Source organism: Heterocephalus glaber, unplaced genomic scaffold (assembly GCF_053883595.1).
Source record: "Heterocephalus glaber isolate CG9 unplaced genomic scaffold, H.glaber_assembly_v1.0 deba00001523, whole genome shotgun sequence".
In the NCBI taxonomy this organism is placed as follows: domain Eukaryota; kingdom Metazoa; phylum Chordata; class Mammalia; order Rodentia; family Bathyergidae; genus Heterocephalus; species Heterocephalus glaber.
The window spans coordinates 19,327,062-19,340,508 of record NW_028258327.1 but is presented as its reverse complement, the minus strand read 5'-3'; positions in this window follow the sequence as shown (position 1 = coordinate 19,340,508).

Here is a 13,447-nt window from a genome sequence, read left to right as displayed (position 1 = left end):
TGATATGACTATCCAGTGACTTGATAACCCTTGAAGCTATTGTTATTGTTGCTATTACCATTATCCAGAACACAGCTTCCCTCCTGCAAGGCAAAACTTCTTCTTGTGTGTCTCAGAGGCAACCAGTGCCCCACTGCACCCTTAGTCTTTGCCTTTAAAAGAGGGAAGATGGAGTGTCTCTGCTGGCCTTCCCTTCTTCCTGCCACTTCCCACTTCAGATCAGTCCCCAATCTCTTTTCCATGATGGCTATATTCAAAAGTTCATGAAACCTAAAAGAAACATCATGTTTAGAAAAAGAGAATTCAATTTAGAACCAGTAGTTTCCAAATTTGGCTCCACGTGGTAATTACCTGGGGAACTTGGCAGCACCAAGTGATACCCAGACCTTCACGCAAAGATTCTGGTTTAATTGAACTGGAATAAAGCCTGAGTGGTCAGATATGTTAAAGCCTTTCAGGTGGTTCTAATGGGCAGTCAAGGTTTTGAACCATTCATCTAAGAAATATTTTTGGCACTATTAGTCCCTGTGATTTTATCATAGTTTACTGATTAAATGAAGGGTTTATTTTTACATCACCAGAATGTAAGTAACTTAAAATTTACTCCATGAAAATAAATGATGATCATTTGGCAAGTAAAAATGTAGAAGAAGGAACGAATGATAGAGAGAAGAATTAGAATTTAGATTTGCTATTTTCAGGAATGCTGCCTAGAGGGTGGGCTAATTCCAAATGAATAGCCGTTGTTCTGGACAAAAACTCAGCAGTGGTGGACAAGAGTTTACCAGGATAAAAAAAATAAAATAGAATTTTTATAGTCTAAAAATAAGAGGTTGACTAAATAAAGTAAGAATTGTCTTACAAAATACTGTGCTTCCTTATACAAACATGATTGCTCTGAAGTATATGCACTAACATGGAAAGGTGATCCAAATATGTGAGTCAGTGGAAAATTCAATTACAAAATAGTATATATGTATATGTGGTCACTTTTTTCTTTGAGAAATAAAAATAAATACTCATGGAAAACATTTAGAAGAATGCACCCATAGTATTGAGCGGTTATTGCCAGATGGTGAGGTAAAAGGTTTTTTTCCTCCTCTCTACTTCTTGATTGCTTACTACTTTTCTATAATACTGATGCATGACTTTTTCAATAAAAGATATAAGATAATCTTTAAGAAACCCAACTGTCATGTTTGAATAATCTCATTCTCATGAAAACATTCTTCTGATCCCTATTGTGGCAGATTTAGTGAATCTATCCCAAAATGGAAAGGTTGTTTTAGCTACCATTAAGCATCTATTTCATTCCAGTTAAAACTAACAGTATAGCTTCAAAGTGAATTTCTACTGCAGCCAATAAAACCTGCAAAGTCAGTGCACCAGGGTCTAATTCCCTACCCTCCATCCCTGGGAAGCTACCCTAAAACAGCCAGATGGCCTTACCCTGGCTCTGAATACCCAGGACCATAAGCATATGACTTTGTGTGTGTGCTTTCATTTGGAGACCTCACTGCAGCAACTGTTCTCCTGGTTGGGGCATGTGAACATTCAGAACAGTTAATCATAGGGTCAATTTTGAGCTAGACATAGGTTTGTGCTCCTGTTAGATGAAAAGATAAAAACAGCTAAAGACATGTTGCTGGAAGAATCAGAGACAATCAAACTGCAGAAATGGAGCCTTTGTGTTTTAGTCTTTTATTTTGAAAGCAAGTACCTAATAAAACAATACACCGTTGCAAAGCTTTGCATATGATAAATATTTGATGAATGAGTAAATGAATAAACTGATAAACAAACATAATAAAAAGCATGCATGTAGAATGAAAATGAGAATCTTATGTAGCTTGAGATAGATCACTCAGTAGCCAAGCTTATATTTTTTGTATTTGCAGATTCAGATTTTTTCATAGACAAGTGACACAGGGATCCTGTGGTTAGAAGCAATTGACAGGCTCCTTGTGCCAGAGTTCATATGACAAGGCATGTGAAAATATCTTCTGAACAAAAAGAAAAAGAAGAAAAACCTTTTCTCTTGTTTATGGTATTTTGATATCTTTTCAGAAGCCATTTTTGTATTCTGATACATAGAGCATGCCAAATTCCACTCTAATAGTTTAGTTATCCACATTTGGGAATTAGAAGTATCTTCAGAAAACCATTTAGTTCATCTTCTCTGCCCTCTTCCATCTCTGTGAAAAAAGAGCACCTAACTTCTTATACATACAGGACTCTGATTGAATCTTATAAAAAGTGATCTTACTATTTTTCTTAGTAAGCTTTTCTAAGGTTTTACTTATCAAATGAAATTAAGGGATTATTAATTAGATCCCAAGTATCAGGGTTTACAAGCATTGTAATATGTTATAATCCTATTGAAAAACTAAAAATAATTCCCTTAATATAGTCTTTCTAATCTAAGTCAAATCTAAAATTAATCATCTATAATTATCAAACCTAATTTAATTAAAACTAGCTGTTCACCATCTGGTCTTATTTATATAAATTTAAGAATCTACAATTTCATAAGAAATTCCTCTATTTAACCAATTATGTTAAGCATAATTATTATGTAATTAATCTCAGTTCAAATTACATTTGTTATCACTTGACAGAAAAGCAATTTATGTGATAAAAAACCAGTTGACCAACTAATTACTCTACCAATTGGGATCTTTTATCTTATTGTTTTCACCATTCTTTAAAAGAAAGTTATTTTAGAGGAAAACATCTTTTTGAAATATGAGACTAAGCTACTGTCAGTACAAAACAAACATAAATAATATTTAGAGTGAATATTTTGTACTTTTGAGACTTTTATCTAGATAAATTAGTAAGCAAGGGAATAAATTAATAATGGAAACAACGCAAATTATAAAATTAAATGTACTAGATTAAGAAAATTCATAAGAAAATAGGAACTAGGTAAGAATTTATGTGCAAGTTTGCTGCAGAATTTTCATTGTTAGATAGTTTCACATGTCAGTTTCCCTCCTTATTATTAGTAAACCTGCTAGTAGAAAAGATGGATACTTTCTGTGTATGAAAGATACTTTTATAGACAATACTTATTTGTATTCATTTTCTTTTGAAGACTTCTCCCCAATAAAACAGTGATGCTATTCTAAAGAGTCTCAACAGTACATGTCATTCACCCTAAAATCTTATCATTTGGGAGGTGATAATTGAAGGAAGGGGTGAATTCCTGAATAAGAGGAAATAATTTTGAAAAGAAGAGTGCCTTACTTAAGTAGGAACTGGGGCAAAAAAGAGAATAAGGTACAGATAGAGAACAATTTAAAAAAACAAAGGATTTGTGCTCTGGGTACAGCTTTGAACTATAAAAATAGGGGTAAAAAGAGAAAGAGAATAATAAACGGACATGTGTCAAATTCTGAAAATTACTTGGTAGAACAAAAGAAAGGAGTCAAGTACACAGTGTTTCTCTAGTTTTCCAGTGCTGTCCCTGCCATCAGCTAATATAAGTGTATTGGGGTTTCAAAAGTTGCTACATTCCTAGAAGAGTCCTTATATCAAAAGGCAATATAATTTTTTGAACTATCCTGATTAAGGATGGCAAAATTTTGTAAGTTTAACATTGGTTTCAAGTCATAACATTATAGATAATAGTATGATAACAATCTATTGAACTTGATAATTGCACTGTGGGTATATAAAAGAATGTCTTGCTCTTGGGAAATACACACCGAAGTATTTAGGGGTAAGTAAGCCACAATTTATAAAAAAAATCAGCTTCTAATTTTTTTGAGGATAAATTTACATAAACAAGTGCACCAAAATGTTAGTCATCAGTGAATGTAAATAGAGAATATATTGGAATTCTTTGTACAGTTCTTGCAATTCTTCCATTTGAAATTATTTCTGAACAAAAATTTAGCAAATGACGATAATAACCTCAAATAATAGTCTGCATCTGAAAACCTAACAATTTGAGATCAGTGTATTGGGCTAAATTATGTTAGAACTTTAGATTCTGTGGTTGGAGCAATTCTTACCTCCTCTTTCTACCCAACCCTGGAAAGTGCACAGGGCTCCTTGATATGCCTGGTAAAACAGAACTTAACAATGAAGGTGTAAGCTAGGAGGAAATTTGATGCAAAGAACACAACAGCTGATGCTCTGTCCCTAGTGGGAGCAGGAAATATTCAATTTTTTTCTGTACATGCATTTCTACAGTAAAACATAGACCCCCACTTTTCAACCAGCTTCATGAAAACCAGATGGCACCTCTCGTATAGAATTCTCATGACTACAAAGGTGGCATATGGGTCAGTGCCAAGATGATCACTTACACGGCATCTGCAGATGGCAGTCCACCACATCCTGAGGCAGGAATAATGAGAACAACATCCACTTCATCATCATCTGACTATCCAAACAAACACCAGGGGAAAGTTAATGAAAACAGCACCAGGCATGTCCTTGGGGGGTTTGGGGGCAGTGGCTGGGTTACCTGAGATGAAATGAGAGCTGCAGAAAAATATATGCAAATTATTGAGTGTAGCTTTTAATAGAGAATCAAGAATGATGGAGCTAAGGAATGAGTCCTGTAAACTATAAAACACTATATACAAAAGGAAGAAGTTATTTCTGTCCACAAAGCTGGATAATGAAAACAAATTTGTTTCTCAAATTTTGTGCCACTAGGTATAATGCCTAAAGTTAATAATAAAAGGCTTTCATTAGGATAGATAACATGGATTTAATGTACTTTCAGAAACTAAAATGACAGTTTCCATAAGTTATACTAGTAATACAAAGGGTAAACAGAAAAGTCATTATGTTAAGCTTGATAATTGTACCTGATTGTTTTTAGTTCTGAACTGCACATGATAGATTAGATGGCTACTAGTATCATAATAAGTGATGTAATCATTACATTCTCCAACTTGCTTGAAATACACTTGAACTCATACTTGATTTCCAAAGCTATTTATTCACACTTTCTAATTATAAAAGCAATTAACTTTTGTTGCAGAGAAAGATCAAAAAGATTATTGGGTGGATGGATGAAATCAAGGAGGGGAGGATGAATAGCTAGGTGAGGGAGGGGTAGGAGGATGATGAATTGAAGGATCATCATCAATGGTGAATGAAAAAAAGAGTTGATAAATAAAAGGATGGAAAGCTAGATGGAAGGGTAGATAGAACGAAGCTGGGTCTAACTAAAAGCAGCACAACGAAAAGCCTTTGGGTTTTAACAAAGCACAATTCTTTGATAGAATACAGTTCTTAAATACTCTATTGTTTCTGAAATAATGACATTGTATGGGCAGTCAATTCATTCTGGGGGAATAACCATTGGTTTAATAGAGGTTCTACTTTTATCTCAATCATATTTCAGTTTCCATTTTCCTTGATTTGTTTTTAATCACCCTCAAAATGTGCGTAACAAGTTGACATACTGCCTTGGTGACAATTCTATATGTGTATTTTAATTTCTTTAGTCTAAATTTTCCATCTAATTGTTTATTTGCTGTTTTTAAACAATAAACATTTAGTGCCTACTCTGTGCCACGTACTGTGCCAAGAAGGAGAAGTGACAATGAGCAAGTGAGTCATTCCCTGCTCACATAGAACTTAGAACAGGCACTAATCAAGTAATCATATAAATAAATATTTAGTGACAAAATTTGATGAATGCCACATCAAAATCAAATAAGGTAACAGGTTTCTGAGAAATACTGTTCAGACATTACTGAAAATTAATGAAATGTGTTTTTAACTAAGCTGGTCTTCGGTGAGCTGAATTTATGCACCAGATAAAATGGTAAATTGCTTCTGTTTTCCAGAGTGTTATGTACTATCTGTAAAATCTTGCATAGTTTCATGATGGTCTTGGCATACATTTTGTTCATAATCATGAAGCTATCTTAAGTTCTTGTATATATGGAAACTACTATGCTATAATTACTCAGTTCAAGTCAATATTATGTTTTTCAGGATGTCTTGTAAAGGTAGTCAAAATTGTTAATGGCATATATTACTTTTAATGTCTGAACTCCTTTCCCCGCTTGAGAGTGAATTTATGTTAACATGTTTCCTGGCTTTTCTCACTTCACCTTCTAGGACTTTCTTTCTAAGGTATTTGACACACAAGAAATCTTAAAAGAATTAAGATAGTAATTTAAGAATAATTCTGGCTATTTTCCTTGTTTATTTGTCAGGCCCAGGCTATAGTTTATTTGAATATTTCTGGCTGCTTTCCATATATATATATATATATATATATATATATATATATATATATATATATATAATTTTTTATTTTTCCAGGTCTGGGCTATAGTTTACATTAGTTTTGGTGAACTTAATTTTTTTTAAAGATTCTTGTCTTGCTAATCTACTCTACCAGCCTCAGTACCTATATATTATATCCCATTCAAGGACTCAGAGTATGGATTTCATTTTATCTCAACCTGCCTTTTAACACTGTGATGGAAAGAACACAGGATTAAGGGTCTGGAGACTTGGATTAAACATACTAGTAACCTACTGGCAAATGTTTATTAGTCACTTGCTTCTCGTATAATCCTTTCACAGAGCTTTTGTGATAAATAAGATAAAGTATATATTTAATACTGTGAAAAACAATATGCTAATTTAAGGTATTTAAAAATAAATATTAGTTGCTTGTGTTTCTTTTCACTGCTTCTGCTCATTTTGATTAAAATGATTTAGCAGACTTCAACAGAGTAGCATAGTACCTACCCAATCAAAACATATGACAAGTATTAACTCCTACCTTCCTTCCCAGATAAAAATGTAAAGTGTCAGCTTTACTGTGGAATAAACAGAGATTAATAGAGTAGGTTGTGCAATTTCTCTTAGGACAGCCGTTGACTGCAATTATTTTCTTTTCTAGCCACTGAGTGGTTAAGAACAATGCTTGCTATTAGCTTAACAAGGCAGTAGGTAGCATATTGTAGCACCTTACTGAAAATATCAAGAAGGTGTCTCTCCCAGATCAGTCCTACACTGTGGTTCACTAGATTCAGTGTCATTAACACCCAGGAGAGTTCTTTGTTCAGTGCATAAACTGCACAATCAATGTCAGCCCTCTAACTGCTCTGAAAATTGGAGATCAGAAACTTCTTCCATTTAGCTATTGTTATAATATTCAAACTGAAAATATTGGTCCAGCTGCATACAGATTTTTCCAAGAACTTTCTTGTCTATATCCATTGAATTGGAATCACAATATTCACATAGATTGGTCTTCCTAAACAAACTTTATCCCATCATGGAACTATTTCTTTTAGGATAGTATTCCCTTCATTCTATACTATTATATCTACCATAACAATTCCTTATAATCAAGCCAGAATTACCAGAGATTAACAAGTGTGGTTTTCATTTGATTGTTCTTCTAAACAGCAAAAACATTCCATCAAAATAACACAAGAAGGTAGGCGTGTTGGAGCATGCCTGTAATTGTAGCACTGAGGAGGCTGAGGAAAGAGGATTCCTCCAAGTTCAAAGCCAGCCTGGGCTATATAGTGAATTCAAGGCCGGCTTGAACTACATTCTAAGACCCTGTGTAAAATAAATTGAAATGAATTATTACATTCAAACTTCTAATTTACAAATTTCCCACTGAAAATATGAACTTGTATGTCTTTTTGATCCATGCTACAGCACGTAGTTTCCTACCCCTGAGGTTTCTGAAAGAGAGAAGATATCCTAAGCTCTTTAATTATGACCTCTTGTCCTTTCCCTATATGATGTGGAGTTTCTCAGAACAATGACAGAGACATTCCCTAAATGGCTATATTTCCTATGGAAAAGGAGCACTAGAGAGGGATAGGATACCAAGGATTTCCCTTCCCAAGGATCTGTATTCAAGGATTCACCACAACCCAAGCAGGAAGCATGATTGAAGTACAGAATCTGCAGGGGCTGGGTCCAGCATACCCTAATCTGAATACCAAAATCCACAGATACTCAATTTCCTTATATTAAATGAAGCATTGGTGACAAATAATCTAGGCAGATCCTCCTATATACCTTAAATCATTTCTAGATTATTTATGATTCCTAATGCAATATAAATGCTATGCAGAGAGGGACACAGCTGCTCCCAATGCAGAGGAGGTGAACTTTCTGGGCTGCTGTACCACCGCCCCAAGTGCAGAGGAGCAGAGCTGCCCCAAGTGCAGAGGAGGTGAACCTTCCAGGCCGCCATACCAACACCCCAAGGGCAGAGAAGGTGTGCCTCTTGGGCACCAGGAGCACACATTCCCACTGCCCCCTGTGAAATGAGAAGAAACATAAACAAGTCTCAAAACCAGACTTCTAGATCACCTAAAGGAATCACAAAGGGAAACGAGATGGAACAATCTAATACTCAACCACCTGGACTCTCTGAATTGGCAACAAAAGAGGATTTGGAAAAAATGAAATCAGAAATAATTTTTCAGATATCAGCAGAGATTGTGTCCATAGTGCAAGACATGATTAATAAATCTAAAGAGGACACAGATAAAAAAAATAGAGGAGCTGAGGAACATGATGGTATACCAACATAGGAAACAAATGGAATCCATAAAACAGATACAAACAGATTTCTAGGAGACTAAAAACTCCATTGAAAGTCTATGCAGCAAAATGATCCAATGTGAGGACAGAATTTCAGATATAGAAGATAAGATTGCAATTAGTGACCAGGAAAAGAAAAATTTCTTTCAAACAGTAAGGGACCATGAGACACCAATCCAGCAGCTGGTAGAAAATGCAAAGAAGAATAACATAAGACTGATCAGAGTCAATGAAGAAACAGGAGAGAGTGCAGACCACATAAAAAAAACTTCACAGAAATGATGTCAGAAAACTTCCCAAGCAGGGGAAAAAAAATTGATATACAGATAAGTGAGGCATATAGGACTCCAACTAGCCTTGATAAAAAAAAACTACACATAGGCATATAAGAGGTATGATTCCAGAAACCCAACAGAAGAACAAAATTCTACAAGCAGTTAGAGAAAAGAAACAAGTCACACACAAAGGAAAGACCATCAGAATCACAGCAGACTTCTCAACACAAACCCTCAAGGCAAGAAGAGCTTGGAGTGACATATTTCAAGCCCTAAAGGAAAACAGCCCACAACCCACACTGATGTACCCTGCCAAACTATCTTTAAAAATTGATGGACAAATAAGATACTTTCATGACAAAGAGCACCTTAGGAAATTGATGAATACCAAACCAGCACTCCAAAATCTTTTAGACAATATCCTAGGAAAAGACAGTGAGGATCACAACCCCAGGAAGCCCAACATAGTGAATCCATCAGACACAAGAAATTAAACACAAAGGGGGAGAATCCAACAAAAAGAAAAAGTCATGAAAAGGATAAATAAATACATACCAGTTATAACCATCAATGTTAATGGTCTCAATTTACCAATCAAAAGAAATAGCCTGGCAGAATGGGTCAAGAAGCAAAATGCAACAATATGCTGCATACAAGAAACACACTTAATTCAAAATGAAACTCATACACTGAAAGGGTGGAAAACAATAGTCCATGAGACAGGAACCAAAAAAAAAAAAAAAAACGAAAACAGGAGTAGCTATCTTCTTTGCAGATCAAGTGGATTTCAAATCAACACTAATTAAAAGAAACAAAGAAGGGCACTACATTCTTGTAAAGGGAACAATCCAAGAGAAAGAGATGACAATCATAAGCATATATGAACCTAAAACCAGTACACCCAAGTATATAAAACAAATACTGTTTGACATGAAAAATCAAAGAGGCACTAATACAATAGTAGTGGGGGACCTCAATACCCCACTGTCACAAATAGATAGATGAACTAGACAAAAAATAAGCATCAAAATACTAGAATTCAATAAAACTCTTGAACAAATAAACTTAATGGTTGTTTACAGAGTGTTCCACACCACAAAATCAGAATACACATCCTTTCAGCTGCACACAGATCATTCACCAAATTTGGTTACATACTCGCTCACAGAACATGTTTAAGTAAGTGCAAAGGAATGGAAGTTATCCCCTGTGTATTAACAGATGATAGTGGGAGATCAATAGAAAAAGACACCACAAGAATTTCATAAACACATGAAAATTGAACAACACACTTCTGAATAACCAAAGGGTCATAAAGGAAATTAAAGAAGAAATCAGACAGCTCCTACAATTAAATCACAATGCCAATACAACATATCATAATCTATGGGACACAAAGAAAGCACTGAATACTCATATTAGGAAACAGAGTGACCACAATTAAACAACCTGATGCTGAATCTCAAGCTTCTAGAAAAAGAAGAGCAGGACAAACCCAAAACTCATACAAAGGAGGAAATTATGAAGATCAGAGCAGAAATCAATTCAATGGAGGCTAGGAAAACAATACAAAAAAATCAATGAAGCCAAGAGTTAGTTCTTCAAAAGAATAAACAAAATTGACAAGCCCTTAGCCAACCTTATCAGAAAAAGGAAAGAAAAGGCCCAAGTCTATGCAATTAGGAATGAAAAGGGTGAAATTACAATGCACCCAGTATTGTATCCAGAGGAAATCCAGAGGATCAAAAATACCTACTTTGAGAACCTATAAACCAATAAGATGGAAAACATAGAAGAAATGCACAGATTCCTAGATACATATGAATTACCAAAGTTGAACGAAGAAGACCTAAAAATTCTAAATGACCCAATATCAATCAATGAAATTGAAATCGTAATTAAAAACTTACCAACTCAGAAAAGCCCATGTCCTGATGGATTCACTGCTGAATTCCACAAGACATTTAGAGAGGGGCTACTGCCACTACTGTTTAAACTCTTCAATGAAATTGAAAGGGAAGCAATACTCCCAAATTCATTCCTGGAAGCAAGCATCACCTTGATCCCCAAAGCAGAGAAAGACCCAACCAAAAAGGAGAACTATAGGCCAATCTCACTAATGAACATAATGGAAGAATCCTTAATAAGATACTGGCAAATAGAATGTAGAAGATCATCAAAAAGATCATACACCCTGACCAAGTGGGATTCATCCCAGAGATGAAGGGATGGTTCAACATACACAAATCAATAAATGTAATACAATATATCAATAGAGCCAAGGACAAAAGCCAAACAATCATCTCAATAGATGGAGAAAAAGGATGTGACAAAATCAAACATGCATTTATGATAAAAACCCTACAAAAAATTGGAATAGAAGGTCTCTACCTCAATCTGATAAAAGCCACCTATGAAAAACCAACATCTAGTATCATACTAAATGGTTAAAAACTGAAATCCTTCACACTAAAATCAGGAACAAGACAAGGATGTCCACTATCACCACTCTTGTTCAACATCGTTTTGGAAACATTAGCCACAACAATTAGAGAAGAGAAAGAAATAAAAGGAATAAAGACAAGAAATGAAGAAGTCGAATGTCATTATTTGCAGATGACATGATACTCTACATACAAGACCCCAAGAACTCCACCAAAAGTCTTTTAGACTTAATAACCACATTCAGTAAAGTAGCTGGATACAAGGTCAACACACAAAAATCAATAGCTTTCCTCTACACCAATGACAGACTCACTGAGAGAGAAATAGGGCAAATAATTTCTTTCACAAAAGCTTCCAACAAACTGAAATACCTAGGAATCAACCTAACAAAAGAAATCAAAGACCTCTTCTCTGAAAAGTGTAGCACTCTTAAAAAAGAGTGATTAAAGACACTATCAAAAAATGGACAGACATCCCCTTGCTCCTGGGTAGCAAGAATCAACATAGTGAAAATGGCCATACATCCAAAACTGCTATAAAGATTCAGTGCAATCCCAACTGAAATTCCAGCAGCATCATTCACAGATCTGGAGAAAACAATCTAAAAATTAATTTGGAACAAGTAGATACCTAGAATAGCAAAAGCAATACTAGGTAATAAAGACAAGGTAGGAAGCATCTCAATCTTCAACTTGAAAGTGTACTACAATCACTGTGATAAAGGCAGCATGGTACTGACAAAGAAACAGACCTGAGTACCAGTGGAACAGATTAGAAGATGCAGAAACAACTCCAAACACACTCAGCTACCTCAGCTTTGACAAAGGAGCCAAACACCCTCACTGGAGGAAAGATTGCCTCTTTAAGAAATGGTGCTGGAAAAATTGGGTTTCAACTTGCCAAAGACTACAAGTAGACCTATGTCTCTCACCATGTACTAAACTAAAATCAAAGTGGATGACAGATCTAAATATTAAAATAGAAACACTGAACCAGCTGAAAGAGAGGTTAGGTAGAACTCTTGAAGACATTGGTGTAGGAGAAGATTTTATGAACCAAACCTCAGTTGCCTGTGAACTAGCACAAACAATCAACAAATGGGATCTCTTCTTATTAAAAACCTTCTTCACAGCAAGAGAAACCACCAACAGTGTGAAGAGACAACCCACAATGTGGGAAAAAATTTTCACCTGCTGGTCCTCAGACAAAAGTCTACTATCTAGAATCTATAAAGAAATTTAAAAAATCAGATCTCCCAAATTTAAAGACCCTCTCCAAAAATGGACATCTGAAATGAACAGACATTTCTCAGACAAAGAAGTAGAAATAGCTAATAAACGTCTAAAAAAATGTTTAACTTCACTGGCCATTCCAGAGATGCAAATGAAAACAATGCTGAGATTCCACCTCACCCCAGAAAGAATGGTTGCTATCATGAAATCAACCAGTAACATATCCTGGTGAGTCTGTGGGAAAGAGGAACATAGCTACACTGCTGGTGGGAGTGTAGACTGGTGCAACCACTGTGGAAATCAGCATAGAGATACCCTAAAGAACTAGGACTGGAAGTCCCATTTACCCCAGCTATTCCTCTGCTGGTATCTTCCCCAAAGAATTAAAAGAATCATACCACAGTGATATATGTGCACCCATGTTCATAGCAGCACAATTTGTAATAGCTAAAACTTGAAAGCAGCCCAATTGCCCATCACCTGGAAACTGGATAAAGAAAATGTGTTTTTTTAATAAAATGGAGTACTACTCAGCCTTAAAACAATGAGAAATTAGGGACATTTATAGCTAAATGAATGCACATAGAGGCGATACTCTTAAGTGCAATAAATAGGACACACATATATAAATACCAAATAGTTTCTCTAGTGTGAGAAACTTAAAGTGTAAATAAAGACTAAAAGGTATAATAGATAATGTGAAATAGGAAGAAAAGGGGCAAAGGGGAAGGCAAAGTGGGAAGGGTGGGGGAAAGCACAGAAAGGAATGGAATTAATACGAGAAAATAAAAAAATGGAAATAAAGTCTTTGTAAATAGGGAGGAATGGAGGGGTTGAAGGGATGGCAGAGGAATGGGGAAAAAATAAGAAACAAAAGAGATTATGTAAAGGTGCAAATTTCCAATGATGAATGTCATATTGTATACCTAAAAG